Genomic DNA, 12,354 nt, shown 5'->3' with positions numbered 1-12,354 from the left:
GTGTTATAGTTCTTTCTCTGGATATAAGGTCAATCTTGATAAAAGCGAAATCTTACCGTTGTCTGTCTTTGACCATCATACCATCAAGCACAAGTTTCCTTTCAGATGGTCGCCTATGGGCTTCACATATTTGGGCATAATGGTGGATGGTAATCTGAACAACCTCTATAAACTCAATCTGGCCAGTTTGTTGCAAAAGGTGGAGGTTGACCTTTGTAAATGGATGGACTTACCTCTCACTCTACTGGGTAGAATCAATGTAATTATAATGAATGTCCTGCCCAGGTTTCTATATCTGTTTCAATCTCTCCCTATCCCTGTTCCCGCAGCATTTTTTTCCTCTCTCGACAAGCTGACCAGACGGTTTATCTGGCACGGCAAAACCCCTAGGGTTGGCCTGGATAAACTGACCCTTGATTACAGTCAAGGGGTCTTAAACCTCCCCAATTTTAAAATGTACTACTGGGCTGCACAGTCTAGGTTTCTGGCTCAGAGGTTTGACAAGGGTCCCTCTCCCTCATGGTTGAACATTGAAAAGCTTGAGGTAAATGATGACACTGGGGCAGATTTGTTTTACAAATGGGACAGAAAATCTATAAAAACCATCACAGACAACCCTTTAATCATACATTCTGTCCTGGCATGGTGCAAACTGCATGAGCTGTTCGGACGAGGGGGATTCCTTTCCCCTAAAACCCCTTTATGGAACAATAGATTGATCCCTATGTTTTTCCAGAATAGTAACTTTAGACCATGGTCTGATAAGGGGATCACTCTTCTGGAACATTGTTACGAGGAGGGAGTTCTTATGTCTTTTGATCAGCTGAAACAGAAATTCCACTTGCCTAACAGGGACTTCTTTAGCTACCTACAACTACGAAACTTTATTAGGGTGACTCTCAAGGGACAATGGAACCTACCTAAGATGTCACCTATTGAACAACTCTGCCACGCATACCAACCACTGTTCAAGACCATTTCCCGTGTTTACAAATGCTCTTATGTCAGGACTAACACTGCCTGGGCTAGATAAACCCTGACTTAGATGGGAGAAAGATCTGGGTATTGATCTTGATGAGGATCTATGGAGTGACCTATGCAGGGATGGGGTTACATCCACATTGAACTCCAGATACAGACTGATCCAGTTTAATTTCCTCCATCAGCTCTATATCACCCCATCTAGACTGCACAAGTTCAACCCAGATATCTCCTCCCTATGTTTTAGATGTGGCTCAGATGAAGGAATATTCCTCCATTCCACTTGGCAGTGTTCAAAACAACACGGTTTCTGGCAGGGGGTATGCGATACCATATCCTCAATTCACGGGGTTGCATTCCCTTTAGACCCGGAGGTCTGTCTACTGGGTAACTTTACTAACACCAATCTTAGGCAAAGCCATACTATAAAGCTAACAGAAATATTGCTAGTGATTGCCAATAAATGTATTGCCTTTGTCAGGACCCGGTTTTGAACCTGGGTCTCCGGAGTGAGAAACAGTCACTTAACCAACTGAGCCACGAATAGACAGCAGAACCCAGAAGATGAGGCAGACACAGCAGTACTTAAGACGGTGTATTTAATAAAGAAAAAATCCTAAAATAAAAAATGGCAAATCCAAAAGGTGGAAGGAAAAAACACAAAAAGACCTAAAAAGAAACTCACCAAAACTAAACAAAAACAAAAAACAGAATACCACAAGAACGTTACCCGGAATCGACAAGAGCACACAGAACACTAGGGCAGGGTGCTAACATACAAACACAGAGCACAGAACTGAGGGAAACAAAGGGTTTAAATACAATCAGGGGAAACGAGACACAGGTGCAAACAATAATGGGGGTCAAGGGAAAAACACAGGGACAAAAAGCACAATGGGGACATCTACTGACAAACAACTGGAACAACCCTGGCCAAATCCTGACAGAATCCCCCCCCTAGGAACGGCTCCTGACGTTCCTACCAGCTCTCTCAGGGTGGAGGACCCTGAACTGACGAATGAGGTCAGGGTCCAGGATGTCTTTGGCAGGAACCCAGGAGCGCTCCTCAGGACCGTAGCCTTCCCAGTCCACCAGATACTGCCAGGACCGCTGCACCCGGCGGGAATCCAGTATCCGGTGGACGGTATAAGCCGGCTGGCCTCCAATGACACGAGGCGGAGGGGGAGGTCTGTCTGCCGGGACAAGGGGAGAAAAAACAGGTTTTAACAAAGACACATGAAATGTGGGATTAATCTTAAGGGATCTGGGTAAGTGTAGGCGATAAGAAACTGGGTTAACTCTCCTGGCAACCTTGAAGGGACCGATGTATTTTTGGGACAGCTTGCGAGACTCCACCCGTAGAGGTAAGTCTCTTGTGGAGAGCCAGACTCTCTGGCCGGGGCGCAGGGTAGGCCCGGGACGGCGACGTCTGTTGGCTTGTTGTTGATACCTCTGTGAGGAACGCATCAGATTAAGACGGGTCTTCCTCCACATAAGCCGACAGCGTCTGACGAATCTCAAGGCTGAAGGCACTCTGACTTCTGCCTCCTGGTCCGGGAACAATGGAGGAGCATAGCCAAACTGACACTCGTGCGGGGACATACCAGTGGAGGAGGAGCGCAAGGTGTTGTGCGCGTATTCGGCCCAAACAATAAAGGATGACCATGTGGACGGGTTGTCACGAGTCATACATCGGAGGGTGGTTTCCAGCTCTTGATTCATCCTCTCTGTTTGGCCGTTGGACTCCGGATGGTACCCTGAAGATAGACTGGCAGAAGCCCCCATGAGTTGGCAGAAGGCCTTCCAAAACCTTGAGGCGAACTGGGGACCTCTGTCAGAAACCACATCTTGAGGAATGCCGAAGACTCGGAACACATGATTAATTACCAACTCAGCCGTTTCCTTGGCAGAAGGTAACTTAGTCAGAGGGACGAACCTGGCCGCCTTTGAAAACCTGTCGATTATGACTAGGATAGTAGTATTGCCATGGGATGGAGGAAGTCCAGTAATAAAGTCCAATGAGATATGGGACCAGGGTCTGTGGGGAACAGGTAAAGGGTGAAGGAGTCCTTGAGGGCGGAGGTGAGAAGATTTGCCCTGGCAGCACACGGGGCAGGCATTGACGAAAGTGGCAACGTCTTCTCTTATGGTAGGCCACCAGAACTTACGCTGGATGAACTCCAAGGTGCGACCTACGCCCGGATGACAGGTGAGGCGAGAGGAGTGCCCCCACAGAAGGACCTGAGTCCTCACTGCCTTGGGGACAAACAACCGATTGGCAGGGCCTCCTTTAGGGTCCGGTTCGCTAGCTTGAGCACGTCTCACGGTATCCTCAACTTGCCACGAGATCGGAGCCACAATCTTAGCAGCAGGAAGGACAGGCATGTCCGTGTCATCTCGAATGGCAGGAGCGTAGACTCGGGACAGGGCATCCGGTTTGAGATTCTTCGACCCGGGTCGATAGGTGAGGATAAACTGGAATCGATTGAAGAAAAGAGACCATCTAGCTTGTCTAGAGTTCAATCGCTTCGCCTGCTGGATATACTCCAGATTTTTGTGGTCCGTAAGCACTTGAAACGGGTGAGAAGCCCCCTCGAGCCAGTGTCTCCATTCCTTCAATGCCATCTTAACCGCTAGGAGTTCACGATCCCCCACATCGTAGTTCCTCTCAGTCGGGGTAAGCCGGTGTGAGAAGAAAGCGCACGGATGAAGCTTCTTGTCTTCACCCCTCTGAGACAGGACAGCTCCAACACCAACCTCTGATGCGTCTACCTCCACCACAAATGGTTCATCCGTAGTCGGTAGTATCAGGATGGGAGCAGAGAGGATGCGCTGCTTGAGTCCTTGGAAGGCCGTCTCAGCTTCTCTTCCCCAAAAAACCTTGCATTGCCACCTTTGGTTAAAGCTGAGAGAGGAGCTGCCACCAAACTGAAGTTCTTGATGAACTTGCGGTAAAAGTTTGTGAAGCCCAGGAAACGCTGAACATCCTTAACGGATTTGGGGGTGGGCCAATCCGCTACCGCCCCTACCTTCCTAGGGTCCATTTGGATTCGACCGGGTTCCACTACAAATCCCAGGAATTGTACTCGGGATGAATGGAATTCACATTTTTCCGGCTTAACGTACAGATGGCTGTCCAGGAGGCGTTTGAGTACTTGTCTGACATGCTTAGTGTGTTCTTGAAGGGAGCTCGAAAAGATGAGGATGTCATCCAAGTAAACGAACACAAATATGTTAAGCATATCCCTAAGCACATCGTTTATGAGCGCTTGGAACACCGCTGGGGCGTTGGTCAGGCCGAAGGGCATCACCAAGTATTCATAGTGACCAGTAGGCGTGTTGAAAGCGGTCTTCCACTCGTCACCAGGTCTGATCCGCACAAGATGGTATGCGTTCCGCAGGTCAAGCTTAGTGAAAACAACTGCTTCCTGGAGCAGCTCGAAGGCTGTGGCCATAAGGGGTAGCGGGTAACGGTTACGGACGGTTATGTCATTGAGTCCCCGGTAGTCGATGCAAGGACGTAACCCACCGTCTTTCTTGGCCACAAAGAAAAACCCTGTTCCCGCCGGGGAGGTGGATGGACGCATGAGGCCTGCTTCCAGAGAGTCCTTGATGTAGGTATCCATAGCAGCTCGTTCGGGTGGAGATAGGGAAAAGATCCGACCCCTGGGGGGCAAGTGCCCGGAAACAGGTCGATGGGGCAATCGTAAGATCTATGGGGTGGTAGCATGGTGGCCCTCTGTTTGCTAAACACCAGTTTGAGGTCATGGTAACACTCGGGAACTCGGGTCAGGTCGATGGATTCTAAAGACTCGGGAGTAGAACTCGGGGAATTCTGGAAAATACAAGTAGCTTGGCACGTAGGACCCCACTGCTTGATAGTGCCCACAGACCAGTCGATGTGAGGGTTATGGCTGTGAAGCCAGGGGTATCCAAGGACGAGAGGGAACTCGGAACAGGAGATCAAATGAAAGTTCATCAATTCCTGGTGTTGTGAAACTGAAAGTCTCAAGGAGGTAGTGACATGAGTGACAAGTCCAGATCCCAAAGGGCTTCCATCCAATGTAGTAACCCTCATGGGGTCACTTAGAAGTTCAGAAGGAACGCCATTCTCCTTCGCCCAGACACCATCCATGAAGTTACCTGCGGCTCCAGAGTCTACCAAGGCTTGAAGGTGAAGCTTGTGGTTGTCCCAGGAGAGGGTGACTGGAATGAGCAGACGGGAGTTGGACGGATGGGAGGAGGTTATGTTTCCCGTTACAGTTCCCCCGGTCTGTACGGGACAGAGCGTTTCCCTGGAGCCCGGGACACGTGGAACGGAAATGGCCCGGTTTGCCGCAATATAGACAGCGTCGCTCCTCATCCGGCGGTCTCTCTCAGCCTGGGAGATGCGTCCAATCTGCATGGGTTCCGGTGGAGCCAGTGATGATAAAGGTGGGGACTCGGAGCTGGGACTGATAGGGGCTAGAGGTCTACGGTTGAGTTCTCTCTCTCTCAGACGCTGGTCAATGCGTGAGGCCAACTTGATCAGGGACTCGAGATTGTCCGGTGGTTCCCGAGTGGCCAGTTCATCTTGGATAGTGTCGGAAAGGCCTTTCAGAAAGCACACCGTGAGCGCCTCGTTGTTCCAGCCACTCGCTGCTGCCACCGTGCGGAACTGGATGGCATAGTCCGTCACGCTGCGCCAACCTTGATGGAGAGTCAGGAGCTGTTTGGCTGAGTCAGAACCACTGCTTGGGCCTTGAAACACTCGTTTGAATTCCTCAGCAAAGGCAGAGTAGCTGGCACAGCAGGAACTATGGGCATCCCACACAGCAGTAGCCCAGGCCAGGGCTTTTTCCGACAGCAGGGTGATGATATATGCGATCTTAGACCGGTCGGTGGGAAACGACGAGGTTTGCAGCTCAAAGGAGAGAGAACATTGAGTGAGAAACCCTTTACAAGCACTTGGATCACCTGAGAACCGTTGGGGAGGTGGAAGACGAGGTTCAGCCAGGGGGTTAACTGCCATGGGTACGTGAACTTGAGGTACTGGGACGGGAACTGTTGCCGGGGTAAGTCGATCAGATATTTGCTTAATGGAAGTCAGCATCTCCGACAGAAGATGAGAATGTCTAGCCATTAAGGCCTCTTGCTGAACCAGGGCGGCTTCGTGGCGTTGGACAGTCTCCTGGTGGTGGGACAGCGTGGCAAAAAGGTCCTGGGAACTGGCTGCCTCTGGGTTCATTTTTGGCTCTGTGTTTCTGTCAGGACCCGGTTTTGAACCTGGGTCTCCGGAGTGAGAAACAGTCACTTAACCAACTGAGCCACGAATAGACAGCAGAACCCAGAAGATGAGGCAGACACAGCAGTACTTAAGACGGTGTATTTAATAAAGAAAAAATCCTAAAATAAAAAATGGCAAATCCAAAAGGTGGAAGGAAAAAACACAAAAAGACCTAAAAAGAAACTCACCAAAACTAAACAAAAACAAAAAACAGAATACCACAAGAACGTTACCCGGAATCGACAAGAGCACACAGAACACTAGGGCAGGGTGCTAACATACAAACACAGAGCACAGAACTGAGGGAAACAAAGGGTTTAAATACAATCAGGGGAAACGAGACACAGGTGCAAACAATAATGGGGGTCAAGGGAAAAACACAGGGACAAAAAGCACAATGGGGACATCTACTGACAAACAACTGGAACAACCCTGGCCAAATCCTGACAGCCTTGAAATGGAAATTGGATTCCTCCCTGCCAGTTGCAATGTGGCTTTCGGAAGTTAATAGTTGTATCCCTTTGGAGAAAATCACTTACTGCTTGAGGAATAAGTTAAAGACATTTTACAGAAATTGGCAACCTTTTATTGACTATATGGAGAATCTCCCCCCACATCTCATTGATTGAATCTATATATAATCCTCACATAATGTTTCACACGTAATGTATAGTATGTAGCCTATGGCAGGTGATCCAATGTCTCGTTATTTTTTTTATTTTTTTATTTTTTATTATTGTATGTTTGTTTATATAATTATAATTATAATTTATTTTTGTTACGTTCGTCTGTTACTGTCACTTTGTCCTATCGTTGTCTATCTTTTCACTTTTGTTTTGAATGTTCTTAATTGGATAATGCAAAAATAAAATATTTTAAAAAAAATACAGATGAACATGGTACCTTCAGGCATTTGGAAATTGCTCCTACGGATGATCCAAACTTGTGGAGGTCTACACGTTTTTTTTTCTGAGGTCTTGGCAGATTTCTTTTGATTTTCCCATGATGTCAAGCAAAGAGGCACTGAGTTTGAAGAGAGGCCTTGAAATAGATCCACACATACACCTCCAATTGACTCAAATGATGTCAATTAGCCTATCAGAAGCTTCTAAAGCCATGACATCCTTTTCTGGACTTTTCCAAGCTGTTTAAAGGCACAGTCAACTTAGTGTATGTAAACTTCTGACCCACTGGAATTGTGATACGGTGAATTATAAGTGAAATAATCTGTAAACAATTGTTGGAAAAATTACTTGTGTCATGCACAAAGTAGAAGTCCTAACCGACATGCCAAAACTATAGTTTGTTTACAAGAAATTTGTGGAGTGGTTGAAAAACTAGTTTTAATGACTTCAACCTAAGTGTATGTAAACTTCTGACTTCAACGGTATATATTTATCACCTGGGGGATTATCACTTATGACAAGAACTGTATAAGATATTGCATTCTTTAAGCAAGCAAGGTTTTAGAGAATGAATAGATCTCATAACAGCATTATTAATATGTACTAATTGAAATGTACCAATGAGCGCTCAGTCAAAGACCCTCTTTATCTGTTCATTTGGACCAGTGAGTACATTGATACGTGAAGGCCCATGAGGCCCAGATATCAATAGCCATTCCAATAACAGACCTTTCCAATCTGGTGGGAACCAAGGAACTGACCTTGTTCAATCCCTAAACATTGATTGTTTTATTCAGAAGGCACATGAAGACATGAAGATTGTTTTCCTACCTTTTCATTACATTCAGTTTACTGTGCCACTATTTCATTCAGAAACATTTATTGAATACATACTCAAAATTAAATCTTTGCCTATCACAGTTTTCTTTAGGAAAAACCTCCCACTGCAGATAGTAGTCTACTTTTCATCAAGGCTGTATGCGTAGTCTATTGGTAAACTGGTATGGTCACATAATGTTATAATTATCTGCCATTACTTTTTGTCAACGTCAGCAATCCCATCCATCCTTACAAAGCAGGTGATATATCTCTAATGTAAAGCTCATTTGATTAACCTCACTGTTTATGCATTATGACTGTCTAATACCAACAACAAACCAGAGGCAATTAACGATTACATCTCACTTTCTAATGTCATGAATGCAATTTTCACAAATCTGGTATCTGATCATGTAATTATCATAAGTGAATTGTTTGCTTTTTCAACTTACCAAGGGACAGGCCTGAAGAAAGGTCCGAGCTCAGTCTCGCTGGATGTTGATGTCAGGGTGAAGATGAGAACCTTCTCAACCTTCCCCTCTTATGGACGAGGCACCATCCAAACCACAACAAAGACTACATATCCCACCTCTTAGGCATGACACCATTCAATGACCTGTGGTAGTGCTGTGGCCCAAGATGAAACCTTAAAGTGATCATTTAGGTTCCTATGATACCTAGTGTACAGCTATATCAAACATAGAGGCAGGGTATGTCAATATTCAAGAAATTCAAGAAGTTTGACAAATGATTTAAAAGTCAGAGACACTGCCAACCTGCAACATGATTTAATTGTCTATAGAGTATTGATTTTCATACACAACATGCATTTTATGTTACAGCAGACTTTGCTTCACATGTTTGCAATCTTCACAATAACAATGCCTGACCTAACTTTTCCAAAAGAATATGTCAAAAGTGTTGGTCCTTCTAAGTGTAAATGATTTACTAAACTAATCTTGTCTTTGTTGATTTAAAAACAGATTTTTGTTCAAAAATGAAATCCTCAAAGTACATCACCAAATAATTATTTAGTAAGGATTATCTTTATTGAGCTCCATTTTGTTTTGTGCTATGCATAACATATGTATATTCACCAAGCATAAACCAGATGAAATGTCATTCACAAGCACACAACTTATTTCTGCAATCATATAACCAATAATTAGAATCCCAGCACCATCAGTAAATAAAAAATAACTCATTTCAAAATGTATTCTCAAGTACACTGCAAATTGTTGTCAAAACAACTGGCTTTACATAGGATCGCCAGTTAAACAAATCAAAGACCACAGTTCCTCAAATAAACATCTCAAACCACTGCAAAAAAAGATCTCCATCACCTCACATATCTGTGCATTTCAAAGACGCCATAAACATAATTTGGGAGCAACACTCCTGGAGATTATTTAGTATTACATTCACTGAATAAATATAGATTTTTAAGATACAATTATTACACACACTCATTCACTCATCATCTGTTTGATGCCTGTATTAGCTAGGCATAACTTTGTTGTCATGAGTTTAGTGACTGGAGTTCAGTTTTCTGTATGAAGGAGACCTTTTAGCATGAGATTGTGAGCATACATGACTGAAAAACACAAATCCATTCTGGCATTGACTGCACAAGTCCAAACTAGAAAAGATAACACAAACAATGGTCATGGTTGGCCTAAAGTTTAAAATGGACTATGGACTACTCAATGTCTACCCGTCACCCCTTCCGTCACCCCATTTTAATCAGCACTGATCTGTGTACCTGCAGTTTATGGGGACAATAGCCTGTGGTCCTGTGTGAGATGCCCAGGGTGGAAATGGCATGACAGGCATAAACAACTGACTGTGGTACTAGCGAGCCACCTGCTGATGCTCCATGGGCGCCCCCTCAAAAGGTACCAGTCTTTGCACAAAGATTCCCTGATGACCATATTCATGGTGCAGAGTACAGGAAAAGTTATCAAGGTAAGCCTGAGAAAAAAAGAAAAAAAAGAATCACAGGCATTTATTACAACGAATCAGTAGGATGACAAGATCACAATGCATTTAACAACATGCACATCAAGGATGATCCGTGTGTGTTTGTATGTGAGTGACCGTAGAACATGAGAGAGGAGCTTTGCTTGGAGAAGGTCTATAACATACCCCAGAAGAGATGTTTACCACTGCTCCCCGTCTCCTCCCTACCATGCCAAGTAGAACCAGGCGCGTCATCAGTGTGGTGGCAGCAATGTGTGTTGGAGTACGTCCCACAACTGGTCTTCAGGCAGGCCAGTCAAGTTTGGTGAGTTGCCAAGGCAGTCACTCACAGTTAACCAGAAAGCCTATATTTTTGTCCCCTCAAGGTGTCTTTGACAGGCTTGCAACCTGTGTCGCTCTGACTGAAGTTAGCCACAAGCACCATTGTATCCACTCCAGGAGTCTCAGAGATGGCCTTGGCTGTGTCACTGACATTGTACCTTACTATAAATGACACCCCCTTCATCAAAACGGTGACCAAGGCGAGTGCTTTGCGTCAGTCGAGGAAGGAAATGCACCGTGACCAAGCTGTAGCAGTCACACACATTTGCTGGCTGTACACAGAGCACCCACAACGGCTAGGGTTTCCACAAATTAAGTGCATGACTGCGCAATTTCTCTGTACATCAGCTCAAAACTGTCAACACCAGCCATAGCAGTCACAGGTTGGTAATTAGCTAAACTGAAGCAAGCTACAAACAATGTTTCCTAATCTTAGCCAATCTGTACTACTTGGATACCTCAATAAAGGAGCTAACGGTTTTCCAATTATATACTTTACTTGATACTTAAAGCTTAAAGTTAAATTGTGCATAGTATTTTGTAATCTTGCTACACAGCAGTTCTGACAGGTGCAATATTGAGTTTGGTTGCCAAAGATGGTCGTTTACCATGCTTAATGGGGTGGCTCTCCCATAGACACCAATGCAATAGCAGTTGGGTCTAGTGTACTTAATTCATTGACTTTCATTGTACCAGAAAAAAACTGTGAGTTTTGTGTCTCGCTTCCTCTTCTGTCTCTGGATTGGCCACAGAGTTTCTAAACCCAGAGGCGCAACATCGCAAGCTTTCCAGGAATACTGAATACTTGTGATATAGACCAACAGACCCGGCTTGGGCTTCGGGTTTGAGAAGTCAATTTTATTTATTTAACTATTTAAGAATTTACAATGAAGGCCTACCATGACCAACCCCAGACAACGCTGGGCCAATTGTGCGCCGCCCTATGTGACCCATAATCATAAATCCAGTTGTGATACAGGGCCACCACCTCTAGCACACAGATGCACCACTCTGGAGCCCAAATTAGAGTCTAACAGAATTCCATAGTTGTTCATTTTCTCGAAATCAAAAATTTGTGCCAATGTCTTAAGTAGTTAAACGTTATTACAACAACCTCATAAAAGTGACAAACAGATACGTTGTCATTTTCGTCACCAACAACTTTATATCGAAGGAGCGCCTTTGATTTGACGGCTTACACATGGGCAGTTCGGCGCCAGATGACCGTTAGACCCGATGACGTGTTTGTACGTATGAGCTTAGCTAGCCAACGCCTTCATGGCCTCGCCTAGACGTATGGTAGGAGATTTCGATTAGAGAAGCTGTTTAAGACTGGCCTTTTTTTTTTGCCTGTCTTCATACTGTTCTATTTTTGATTTGGCTTTTGACAGACGTTCCTTTCCCGGAAGAGAGTGTAAACATGGGGGACCACGTGACATCTAACGGTCAGGGATTTAAAGGCACAGGAAAAAGCATAGTGCATGAACACTTTGGTTTAAAATAACAGGAGTAGCTGGAATTTATTGTATATCATAATTGTCAGTGTTAACAAACAAAAAAATATGGTGTTTGTTTGCAGCCCTTTTCCAAAGTACTGTTACATTTTTCCATGTTTCTGCAGGAGGTTGGAAATTGTTGCTAACTGCACAACTATATTGACGAAATGAGCAGTACGGTATGGAAGTCGTACACTGTTTATTACAATGTGATACATTTGCAATGGTTTTGCGAAAATGTTTAACCAAGGTCTGTCATTCAAATGACTTTATCTCCTTACCTTCGTTGCTAGCAAGCTAACGTTAGCTACCATGTCAACAAACATAACGTCAACTAGCTGCAGTAACGTTACATGGCAAGATAATGCATGCCCACGTTTTAATACAATGGCATCGTTGTCTAGCTATATTTGTTATATTTCTATTTGTTTTCTTCTTCAAACTGCACTGTTGGTTAAGGGCTTGTAAGTAAGCATTTCACTGTAAGGTCTACCTCCACCTGTTGTATTCGGCGCATGTGAGAAATACCATTTGATTTGATTTTAGTTGTTACATTAAAGTAGCACTGTAGCTAGCGAGCAAACTG

At 44.7% G+C, this 12,354-nt stretch overlaps 1 pseudogene; it reads right to left on the bottom strand.

Annotated features, from left to right (window-relative positions):
- Window positions 1-8,751: 8,751 nt before the first annotated feature.
- On the bottom strand, window positions 8,752-11,717 carry LOC135506003 (inactive hydroxysteroid dehydrogenase-like protein 1; annotated as a pseudogene).
- Window positions 11,718-12,354: the final 637 nt, after the last annotated feature.

The sequence above is a fragment of the Oncorhynchus masou genome, chromosome 19 (assembly GCF_036934945.1).
Source record: "Oncorhynchus masou masou isolate Uvic2021 chromosome 19, UVic_Omas_1.1, whole genome shotgun sequence".
NCBI lineage: Eukaryota > Metazoa > Chordata > Actinopteri > Salmoniformes > Salmonidae > Oncorhynchus > Oncorhynchus masou.
The sequence above is the reverse complement of the archived record's forward strand: the minus strand, read 5'-3'. Positions and strand labels throughout refer to the sequence as shown.